Here is a 12,030-nt window from a genome sequence, read left to right as displayed (position 1 = left end):
TTGCTTAATGTTTTGGTTCAATATGGTTTAAGTTGCTACACGTTAAGGTGTAATAAGGTGTTGAGATTGCTGAATGTTTTGGTTCAATATGGTTTAAGTTGCTACACGTTAAGGTGTAATAAGGTGTTGAGATTGCTTAATGTTTTGGTTCAATATGGTTTAAGTTGCTACACGTTAAGGTGTAATACGGTGTTGAGATTGCTGAATGTTTTGGTTCAATATGGTTTAAGTTGCTACACGTTAAGGTGTAATAAGGTGTTGAGATTGCTTAATGTTTTGGTTCAATATGGTTTAAGTTGCTACGCGTTAAGGTGTAATACGGTGTTGAGATTGCTTAATGTTTTGGTTCAATATGGTTTAAGTTGCTACGCGTTAAGGTGTAATACGGTGTTGAGATTGCTGAATGTTTTGGTTCAATATGGTTTAAGTTGCTACACGTTAAGGTGTAATAAGGTGTTGAGATTGCTTAATGTTTTGGTTTAATATGGTTTAAGTTGCTACGCGTTAAGGTGTAATAAGGTGTTGAGATTGCTGAATGTTTTGGTTCAATATGGTTTAAGTTGCTACACGTTAAGGTGTAATACGGTGTTGAGATTGCTGAATGTTTTGGTTCAATATGGTTTAAGTTGCTACGCGTTAAGGTGTAATACGGTGTTGAGATTACTGAATGTTTTGGTTCAATATGGTTTAAGTTGCTACGCGTTAAGGTGTAATAAGGTGTTGAGATTGCTGAATGTTTTGGTTCAATATGGTTTAAGTTGCTACGCGTTAAGGTGTAATACGGTGTTGAGATTGCTGAATGTTTTGGTTCAATATGGTTTTAGTTGCTACGCGTTAAGGTGTAATACGGTGTTGAGATTACTGAATGTTTTGGTTCAATATGGTTTTAGTTGCTACGCGTTAAGGTGTAATAAGGTGTTGAGATTGCTTAATGTTTTGGTTCAATATGGTTTAAGTTGCTACACGTTAAGGTGTAATACGGTGTTGAGATTACTGAATGTTTTGGTTCAATATGGTTTTAGTTGCTACGCGTTAAGGTGTAATAAGGTGTTGAGATTGCTGAATGTTTTGGTTCAATATGGTTTAAGTTGCTACACGTTAAGGTGTAATACGGTGTTGAGATTGCTTAATGTTTTGGTTTAATATGGTTTAAGTTGCTACACGTTAAGGTGTAATAAGGTGTTGAGATTGCTGAATGTTTTGGTTCAATATGGTTTAAGTTGCTACGCGTTAAGGTGTAATAAGGTGTTGAGATTGCTGAATGTTTTGGTTCGATATGGTTTTAGTTGCTACACGTTAAGGTGTAATAAGGTGTTGAGATTGCTGAATGTTTTGGTTCAATATGGTTTTAGTTGCTACGCGTTAAGGTGTAATAAGGTGTTGAGATTACTGAAAGTTTTGGTTCAATATGGTTTTAGTTGCTACACGTTAAGGTGTAATAAGGTGTTGAGATTACTGAATGTTTTGGTTCAATATGGTTTAAGTTGCTACGCGTTTAGGTGTAATAAGGTGTTGAGATTGCTGAATGTTTTGGTTTAATATGGTTTTAGTTGCTACGCGTTTAGGTGTAATAAGGTGTTGAGATTACTGAATGTTTTGGTTCAATATGGTTTAAGTTGCTACGCGTTAAGGTGTAATAAGGTGTTGAGATTACTGAATGTTTTGGTTCAATATGGTTTAAGTTGCTACGCGTTAAGGTGTAATACGGTGTTGAGATTGCTTAATGTTTTGGTTCAATATGGTTTAAGTTGCTACGCGTTTAGGTGTAATAAGGTGTTGAGATTGCTGAATGTTTTGGTTTAATATGGTTTTAGTTGCTACGCGTTTAGGTGTAATAAGGTGTTGAGATTACTGAATGTTTTGGTTCAATATGGTTTAAGTTGCTACGCGTTAAGGTGTAATACGGTGTTGAGATTGCTTAATGTTTTGGTTCAATATGGTTTAAGTTGCTACGCGTTTAGGTGTAATAAGGTGTTGAGATTGCTGAATGTTTTGGTTCAATATGGTTTAAGTTGCTACGCGTTTAGCTGTAATAAGGTGTTGAGATTACTGAATGTTTTGGTTCAATATGGTTTAAGTTGCTACGCGTTTAGGTGTAATAAGGTGTTGAGATTGCTGAATGTTTTGGTTCAATATGGTTTTAGTTGCTACGCGTTAAGGTGTAAAAAGGTGTTGAGATTGCTTAATGTTTTGGTTCAATATGGTTTAAGTTGCTACGCGTTAAGGTGTAATAAGGTGTTGAGATTGCTTAATGTTTTGGTTTAATATGGTTTAAGTTGCTACACGTTAAGGTGTAATACGGTGTTGAGATTGCTTAATGTTTTGGTTCAATATGGTTTAAGTTGCTACGCGTTAAGGTGTAATAAGGTGTTGAGATTGCTGAATGTTTTGGTTCAATATGGTTTAAGTTGCTACGCGTTAAGGTGTAATAAGGTGTTGAGATTACTGAATGTTTTGGTTCAATATGGTTTTAGTTGCTACGCGTTAAGGTGTAATAAGGTGTTGAGATTACTGAATGTTTTGGTTCAATATGGTTTAAGTTGCTACGCGTTAAGGTGTAATAAGGTGTTGAGATTGCTGAATGTTTTGGTTCAATATGGTTTTAGTTGCTACGCGTTAAGGTGTAATAAGGTGTTGAGATTGCTGAATGTTTTGGTTCAATATGGTTTAAGTTGCTACGCGTTAAGGTGTAATAAGGTGTTGAGATTGCTTAATGTTTTGGTTTAATATGGTTTAAGTTGCTACGCGTTAAGGTGTAATACGGTGTTGAGATTGCTTAATGTTTTGGTTTAATATGGTTTAAGTTGCTACGCGTTAAGGTGTAATAAGGTGTTGAGATTGCTTAATGTTTTGGTTTAATATGGTTTAAGTTGCTACGCGTTAAGGTGTAATACGGTGTTGAGATTGCTGAATGTTTTGGTTCAATATGGTTTAAGTTGCTACGCGTTAAGGTGTAATACGGTGTTGAGATTGCTTAATGTTTTGGTTTAATATGGTTTTAGTTGCTACACGTTAAGGTGTAATACGGTGTTGAGATTGCTGAATGTTTTGGTTTAATATGGTTTAAGTTGCTACGCGTTAAGGTGTAATACGGTGTTGAGATTGCTTAATGTTTTGGTTTAATATGGTTTAAGTTGCTACGCGTTAAGGTGTAATACGGTGTTGAGATTGCTTAATGTTTTGGTTTAATATGGTTTAAGTTGCTACGCGTTAAGGTGTAATAAGGTGTTGAGATTGCTGAATGTTTTGGTTCAATATGGTTTAAGTTGCTACGCGTTAAGGTGTAATAAGGTGTTGAGATTGCTGAATGTTTTGGTTCAATATGGTTTAAGTTGCTACGCGTTAAGGTGTAATACGGTGTTGAGATTGCTGAATGTTTTGGTTCAATATGGTTTAAGTTGCTACACGTTAAGGTGTAATAAGGTGTTGAGATTGCTGAATGTTTTGGTTCAATATGGTTTTAGTTGCTACGCGTTAAGGTGTAATACGGTGTTGAGATTGCTTAATGTTTTGGTTTAATATGGTTTAAGTTGCTACGCGTTAAGGTGTAATACGGTGTTGAGATTGCTTAATGTTTTGGTTTAATATGGTTTAAGTTGCTACGCGTTAAGGTGTAATAAGGTGTTGAGATTGCTGAATGTTTTGGTTCAATATGGTTTAAGTTGCTACGCGTTAAGGTGTAATAAGGTGTTGAGATTGCTTAATGTTTTGGTTCAATATGGTTTAAGTTGCTATACGTTAAGGTGTAATAAGGTGTTGAGATTGCTGAATGTTTTGGTTCAATATGGTTTTAGTTGCTACGCGTTAAGGTGTAATACGGTGTTGAGATTGCTTAATGTTTTGGTTTAATATGGTTTAAGTTGCTATAAGTTAAGGTGTAATACGGTGTTGAGATTGCTTAATGTTTTGGTTCAATATGGTTTAAGTTGCTACACGTTAAGGTGTAATACGGTGTTGAGATTGCTTAATGTTTTGGTTCAATATGGTTTAAGTTGCTACGCGTTAAGGTGTAATACGGTGTTGAGATTGCTTAATGTTTTGGTTCAATATGGTTTAAGTTGCTACGCGTTAAGGTGTAATACGGTGTTGAGATTGCTGAATGTTTTGGTTTAATATGGTTTAGGTTGCTACGCGTTAAGGTGTAATACGGTGTTGAGATTACTGAATGTTTTGGTTCAATATGGTTTAAGTTGCTACGCGTTAAGGTGTAATACGGTGTTGAGATTGCTGAATGTTTTGGTTCAATATGGTTTAAGTTGCTACGCGTTAAGGTGTAATAAGGTGTTGAGATTGCTGAATGTTTTGGTTCAATATGGTTTTAGTTGCTACGCGTTAAGGTGTAATACGGTGTTGAGATTGCTGAATGTTTTGGTTCAATATGGTTTAAGTTGCTACGCGTTAAGGTGTAATACGGTGTTGAGATTGCTTAATGTTTTGGTTCAATATGGTTTAAGTTGCTACACGTTAAGGTGTAATACGGTGTTGAGATTGCTTAATGTTTTGGTTTAATATGGTTTAAGTTGCTATAAGTTAAGGTTTAATATGGTGTTGAGATTGCTGAATGTTTTGGTTCAATATGGTTTAAGTTGCTACACGTTAAGGTGTAATACGGTGTTGAGATTGCTTAATGTTTTGGTTCAATATGGTTTAAGTTGCTACGCGTTAAGGTGTAATAAGGTGTTGAGATTTCTGAATGTTTTGGTTTAATATGGTTTAAGTTGCTACGCGTTAAGGTGTAATACGGTGTTGAGATTTCTGAATGTTTTGGTTTAATATGGTTTAAGTTGCTACACGTTAAGGTGTAATACGGTGTTGAGATTGCTGAATGTTTTGGTTCAATATGGTTTAAGTTGCTACGCGTTAAGGTGTAATACGGTGTTGAGATTGCTTAATGTTTTGGTTCAATATGGTTTAAGTTGCTACGCGTTAAGGTGTAATAAGGTGTTGAGATTGCTGAATGTTTTGGTTCAATATGGTTTAAGTTGCTACGCGTTAAGGTGTAATAAGGTGTTGAGATTTCTGAATGTTTTGGTTCAATATGGTTTAAGTTGCTACGCGTTAAGGTGTAATACGGTGTTGAGATTTCTGAATGTTTTGGTTTAATATGGTTTAAGTTGCTACGCGTTAAGGTGTAATACGGTGTTGAGATTGCTCAATGTTTTGGTTCAATATGGTTTAAGTTGCTATACGTTAAGGTGTAATACGGTGTTGAGATTGCTGAATGTTTTGGTTCAATATGGTTTAAGTTGCTATACGTTAAGGTGTAATAAGGTGTTGAGATTGCTGAATGTTTTGGTTCAATATGGTTTAAGTTGCTACGCGTTAAGGTGTAATACGGTGTTGAGATTGCTGAATGTTTTGGTTCAATATGGTTTAAGTTGCTACGCGTTAAGGTGTAATACGGTGTTGAGATTGCTGAATGTTTTGGTTCAATATGGTTTAAGTTGCTACGCGTTAAGGTGTAATACGGTGTTGAGATTGCTTAATGTTTTGGTTCAATATGGTTTAAGTTGCTACGCGTTAAGGTGTAATACGGTGTTGAGATTGCTGAATGTTTTGGTTTAATATGGTTTAAGTTGCTACGCGTTAAGGTGTAATACGGTGTTGAGATTGCTGAATGTTTTGGTTTAATATGGTTTAAGTTGCTACGCGTTAAGGTGTAATACGGTGTTGAGATTGCTGAATGTTTTGGTTTAATATGGTTTAAGTTGCTACGCGTTAAGGTGTAATACGGTGTTGAGATTGCTGAATGTTTTGGTTTAATATGGTTTAAGTTGCTACGCGTTAAGGTGTAATACGGTGTTGAGATTGCTTAATGTTTTGGTTTAATATGGTTTTAGTTGCTACACGTTAAGGTGTAATAAGGTGTTGAGATTGCTGAATGTTTTGGTTTAATATGGTTTAAGTTGCTACGCGTTAAGGTGTAATACGGTGTTGAGATTGCTGAATGTTTTGGTTCAATATGGTTTAAGTTGCTACGCGTTAAGGTGTAATAAGGTGTTGAGATTGCTTAATGTTTTGGTTCAATATGGTTTAAGTTGCTACACGTTAAGGTGTAATACGGTGTTGAGATTGCTGAATGTTTTGGTTTAATATGGTTTTAGTTGCTACGCGTTAAGGTGTAATAAGGTGTTGAGATTGCTGAATGTTTTGGTTCAATATGGTTTAAGTTGCTACACGTTAAGGTGTAATACGGTGTTGAGATTGCTGAATGTTTTGGTTCAATATGGTTTAAGTTGCTACGCGTTAAGGTGTAATAAGGTGTTGAGATTGCTGAATGTTTTGGTTCAATATGGTTTAAGTTGCTATACGTTAAGGTGTAATACGGTGTTGAGATTGCTGAATGTTTTGGTTTAATATGGTTTTAGTTGCTACGCGTTAAGGTGTAATAAGGTGTTGAGATTGCTGAATGTTTTGGTTCAATATGGTTTAAGTTGCTACGCGTTTAGGTGTAATAAGGTGTTGAGATTGCTGAATGTTTTGGTTCAATATGGTTTAAGTTGCTACGCGTTAAGGTGTAATAAGGTGTTGAGATTGCTGAATGTTTTGGTTTAACATGGTTTTAGTTGCTACACGTTTAGGTGTAATAAGGTGTTGAGATTGCTGAATGTTTTGGTTTAATATGGTTTAGTTGCTACGCGTTTAGGTGTAATAAGGTGTTGAGATTGCTGAATGTTTTGGTTTAATATGGTTTAAGTTGCTACGCGTTAAGGTGTAATAAGGTGTTGAGATTGCTTAATGTTTTGGTTTAATATGGTTTAAGTTGCTACGCGTTAAGGTGTAATAAGGTGTTGAGATTGCTGAATGTTTTGGTTTAATATGGTTTTAGTTGCTACGCGTTAAGGTGTAATAAGGTGTTGAGATTGCTGAATGTTTTGGTTCAATATGGTTTTAGTTGCTACACGTTAAGGTGTAATAAGGTGTTGAGATTGCTGAATGTTTTGGTTTAATATGGTTTTAGTTGCTACGCGTTAAGGTGTAATAAGGTGTTGAGATTGCTGAATGTTTTGGTTTAATATGGTTTTAGTTGCTACACGTTAAGGTGTAATAAGGTGTTGAGATTGCTGAATGTTTTGGTTTAATATGGTTTTAGTTGCTACACGTTAAGGTGTAATAAGGTGTTGAGATTGCTGAATGTTTTGGTTCAATATGGTTTAAGTTGCTACACGTTTAGGTGTAATAAGGTGTTGAGATTGCTGAATGTTTTGGTTCAATATGGTTTTAGTTGCTACACGTTAAGGTGTAATAAGGTGTTGAGATTGCTGAATGTTTTGGTTTAATATGGTTTTAGTTGCTACACGTTAAGGTGTAATAAGGTGTTGAGATTGCTGAATGTTTTGGTTTAATATGGTTTTAGTTGCTACACGTTAAGGTGTAATACGGTGTTGAGATTGCTGAATGTTTTGGTTAATATGGTTTTAGTTGCTACACGTTAAGGTGTAATAAGGTGTTGAGATTGCTGAATGTTTTGGTTCAATATGGTTTTAGTTGCTACGCGTTAAGGTGTAATAAGGTGTTGAGATTGCTGAATGTTTTGGTTTAATATGGTTTTAGTTGCTACACGTTAAGGTGTAATAAGGTGTTGAGATTGCTTAATGTTTTGGTTCAATATGGTTTTAGTTGCTACGCGTTAAGGTGTAATAAGGTGTTGAGATTGCTGAATGTTTTGGTTCAATATGGTTTTAGTTGCTACGCGTTAAGGTGTAATAAGGTGTTGAGATTGCTGAATGTTTTGGTTCAATATGGTTTAAGTTGCTACGCGTTTAGGTGTAATAAGGTGTTGAGATTGCTGAATGTTTTGGTTCAATATGGTTTAAGTTGCTACGCGTTAAGGTGTAATAAGGTGTTGAGATTGCTGAATGTTTTGGTTTAATATGGTTTTAGTTGCTACACGTTTAGGTGTAATAAGGTGTTGAGATTGCTGAATGTTTTGGTTTAATATGGTTTTAGTTGCTACGCGTTTAGGTGTAATAAGGTGTTGAGATTGCGGAATGTTTTGGTTTAATATGGTTTTAGTTGCTACGCGTTAAGGTGTAATAAGGTGTTGAGATTGCTGAATGTTTTGGTTTAATATGGTTTTAGTTGCTACACGTTAAGGTGTAATAAGGTGTTGAGATTGCTGAATGTTTTGGTTCAATATGGTTTAAGTTGCTACGCGTTAAGGTGTAATAAGGTGTTGAGATTGCTGAATGTTTTGGTTCAATATGGTTTAAGTTGCTACACGTTAAGGTGTAATAAGGTGTTGAGATTGCTGAATGTTTTGGTTCAATATGGTTTAAGTTGCTACACGTTAAGGTGTAATAAGGTGTTGAGATTGCTGAATGTTTTGGTTTAATATGGTTTAAGTTGCTACACGTTAAGGTGTAATAAGGTGTTGAGATTGCTGAATGTTTTGGTTCAATATGGTTTAAGTTGCTACAGCGTTAAGGTGTAATAAGGTGTTGAGATTGCTGAATGTTTTGGTTCAATATGGTTTAAGTTGCTACGCGTTAAGGTGTAATAAGGTGTTGAGATTGCTGAATGTTTTGGTTTAATATGGTTTAAGTTGCTACACGTTAAGGTGTAATAAGGTGTTGAGATTGCTTAATGTTTTGGTTCAATATGGTTTTAGTTGCTACGCGTTTAGGTGTAATAAGGTGTTGAGATTGCTGAATGTTTTGGTTCAATATGGTTTAAGTTGCTACACGTTAAGGTGTAATAAGGTGTTGAGATTGCTGAATGTTTTGGTTTAATATGGTTTAAGTTGCTACACGTTTAGGTGTAATAAGTAGATGAGTTTCCTACATGTTTTTGTTTAACATGGTTTTAGTTATGTGAAGTGAATAAAATGCTTATATCATGATTACATTAATTTATATCCAAATTGGTAGGAGAGAAAATTGGACTGTTAAGCCAAACATTTGTATGATAAAGTGAGCACTTAAATACATATCAAAATTTAATATAATATTGAGGCATTGAAGACATTGTGTTGCATAGAAAACAAAACATACTTAAGCATTTATTCATTTTAAGTGTCTGTTTTCATATGTGTCTATGAACATGTCTTTTCTGTTTGTTGATATTTTGGGTTTTTGGTTTCGCCCCAATCACTATGAAAAATACATGTGTTGTAAAAAATGAATTAATTGTCTGGATTCGGGTTTTTTTCCCAACACCCGTCCGACTTTTTTTCAGAAAAGAATCCGTTAACCAATTAATAAAAAAATGGCTTTGCAGGTATTTTATGATTTTTCGAAAATGAGAAATAGTGGATTCCAAACTTAACTATATTAAAATGAACATGTACTTTCATTGCGGAACGAATCATTCGGAAATTGCATAGAATTGCCATGAGTTTGTTTTAATGGCATACTGAAGTTATCTTTATCAACAATTAACGAGGGATAAGACATCGCCGCCTTAAATAGGAACTCTAGAATTCAATGTGGGTTGATGTAGTTTGAATTCCTACACGATTTATGTAATAAGGAGTTGAGTTTGCTGAATATTTTGGTGTAATAAGGAGTCTAGTTTGTAACGTGTTTTGGTAAAATAAGGAGTTGAGTCCTTTAAAATTATATAAATGATTCTTACACAAAAACAGTATAGCATATGATATATTGTATGGTGAAGTGCTACATTATACACATACAGTAAACACATTTAATACGTGCATAATGGTTTGGGCAATTACATAGCCCATAGTTAATATAAAATAACCAGTAATAAACAGATTGCAAAAGTTAGTTTTTCAGAATAGTATATATAACTTCTTAAATATATTAATGGCTATTAAATATCAGTTTTCATTACGATAAATAATTTATGTTCGTTGACGCAAATTCTTTACTTAGGCGCATATTGGTGTCATTTGTAAACAATGATTCTCTGAAGTAATTTAACAAATAGCTTTTAGACCAATTTAATTTTATTCATTTAGAATATTACCGGATTATAGTACCATGTGTAAAGAAGAACGTTGAGGTTTATATTAATTGAGTCGATGTCATTGTAAATGAATATTGGAACACATTTTCAATGAATGTATTGATATACCCAAACTTAAATTGCCTTATTCATTAAATTTAATATTTAAAGAACTTGGTTTGTCGCACTGCGGCGTTTTTAAAACTTAGAAAATTATAAAACCATAGTACGGCTATAAAAATCCTTTAATAGCGTTCATTTAAAATACATGACAAATTTACACGGTTCACGTCCCTTATGTACGTGCTTTGTATGCGTAAGGGCGTATAATATTGTCACATCCAAAATACATTATTTACAACCGGGACTGAACACTTGTTATCACAGTGAATAGAAAACATTAAACGTAAATATATTAACCAAATAACTTTCGATTTGTTGAAACTAATTACTTTCGTTTTAAATGTTTGCTTTAATTCTATATTTAGTCCGTTTATTTTTAATTATTGCATGAATCTATATTTAGTGCTTTCGATTTAAATGTTTTCACGATTCCCATATTTAATCAATAGCAATTTACGCGTTAAAATACTGCATTGTTACTAGCCTTTCCATTGATATCATCGTTTGTATCAAAATTTCAAGATAAGTATATTTCAACCATTTTGTTCTGAAGGAATAATTTAATATGTTCACGATGAAAAGAAATTAGCCACTTAATATGAAAGGTTGTTTGTTGCCATATGCCCGACCCACATACAATAAATACCCTTATTACAGCCTTTTAGGGCTATATTATTGAGTGCTAAGTCGCAACTTCAAACGATACAGAATAGAAAAATTCGAACGTTCTGCTCTTTTAAACTTTGATTTCATTTCAAATAATCTGTATTTAATTGAAATAAATGCATGTAAGATATTAGTTTAATACGTCAGCGATTTCAATTAAAGACATTATCCCTTTAGGACCTCTGAAAACTCAATGATACGTCTCCGGAATGTTTCAAAATGAGCTTCGCCTACCCCTGTCATTGCAACGAAACAGCCTTAACCCAATAAAATAATAACAATACAATAAAAGCCAATCGAATACTAACAATTAATATACTGCCTAATCGTATAATATCATTAAACAAGAGCGCTGCATAGCGAACGACATAGCTCGTCTGTTTATTTAATGATAAATGGGGCATAACTAGACATATTTTAAAATCAGAGATACGGGATATGTTTGTGCGTATTGTCTCTGCCTACATGTTTACCAAGTTTTTTTAAAAATCTTGAACCGTTTTTAATCTATAACCAATGTCATAATTTTACGCCTACGCATTCAACGCAACCCAGGGTGTGACAATACCTAGACCTAGACCTTTGTTTCGACGATCAGACGAGCTGAAAGATGATGCATGATTTTATGATGTTCAAACACTTTTGAAAAAGTTTTTCAGTTAATATTAGCAAACAGAAATGTATTCACATATATGAGAACAAAACACGAATAAACTACTCAAATGATTGATGAAATTGTTTTGAAAAAAAAGCACAAGGAAGTAAAGTAAACGCCATATCTAACTTTATATAAATCTGTAATATTTTTGTTTTATATAAATGCTAAAAACGGTATATACATAAAACAAAAACGTAAATATGAACAAAATGGAACACTTATGACAGCTATTTAAGTGATAAAAACATCCTAATAAATAGTTATAATTATATTAACAATAGTTCATGTTACACGTTACTTACCTTCGGTAACCAGATGGCGTACCTATCAAGTTTGTTATATTGTAATGTTGCTTTAATATTCTGTAGGAGAGAGTTAAATGCGCAATACTGGAAATTTATGATTTTTCGAAAATCAGAAACAGTGGATTCCCAATATATCTACCATTAGTCTAGACCACATGTATCAATGTGTATGCCTTCAAACATTTTCTTTAAAATAGAAATCCCTGTTCTTTCTAGAATATTTGTTTATATTAACGAATCAAGAAATACACAGCAGGTTTAATTAGTCAATTACCTGATAGAAAAAGCTATCGAAAAAAATGATAGAAATCTTCTAAAGTATATTCTTTTAACCTAAACAATTACAATGAACATTCAAATGTTATTAAA

At 33.7% G+C, this 12,030-nt stretch overlaps 1 protein-coding gene across 1 annotated transcript in view; it reads right to left on the bottom strand.

Annotated features, from left to right (window-relative positions):
- Positions 1-11,704, bottom strand: part of LOC128204124 (uncharacterized) — a 42,062-nt gene extending 30,358 nt beyond the window's left edge. The window contains exon 1 of the mRNA XM_052905482.1: positions 11,659-11,704. The gene's annotated coding sequence lies outside the window, so the exon portion shown is untranslated. The remainder of the gene's footprint in view (positions 1-11,658) is intronic.
- Positions 11,705-12,030: the final 326 nt, after the last annotated feature.

The sequence above is a fragment of the Mya arenaria genome, chromosome 10 (genome assembly GCF_026914265.1).
Source record: "Mya arenaria isolate MELC-2E11 chromosome 10, ASM2691426v1".
Taxonomy (NCBI): domain Eukaryota; kingdom Metazoa; phylum Mollusca; class Bivalvia; order Myida; family Myidae; genus Mya; species Mya arenaria.
This window is presented reverse-complemented; position numbering and strand designations above follow the sequence as displayed.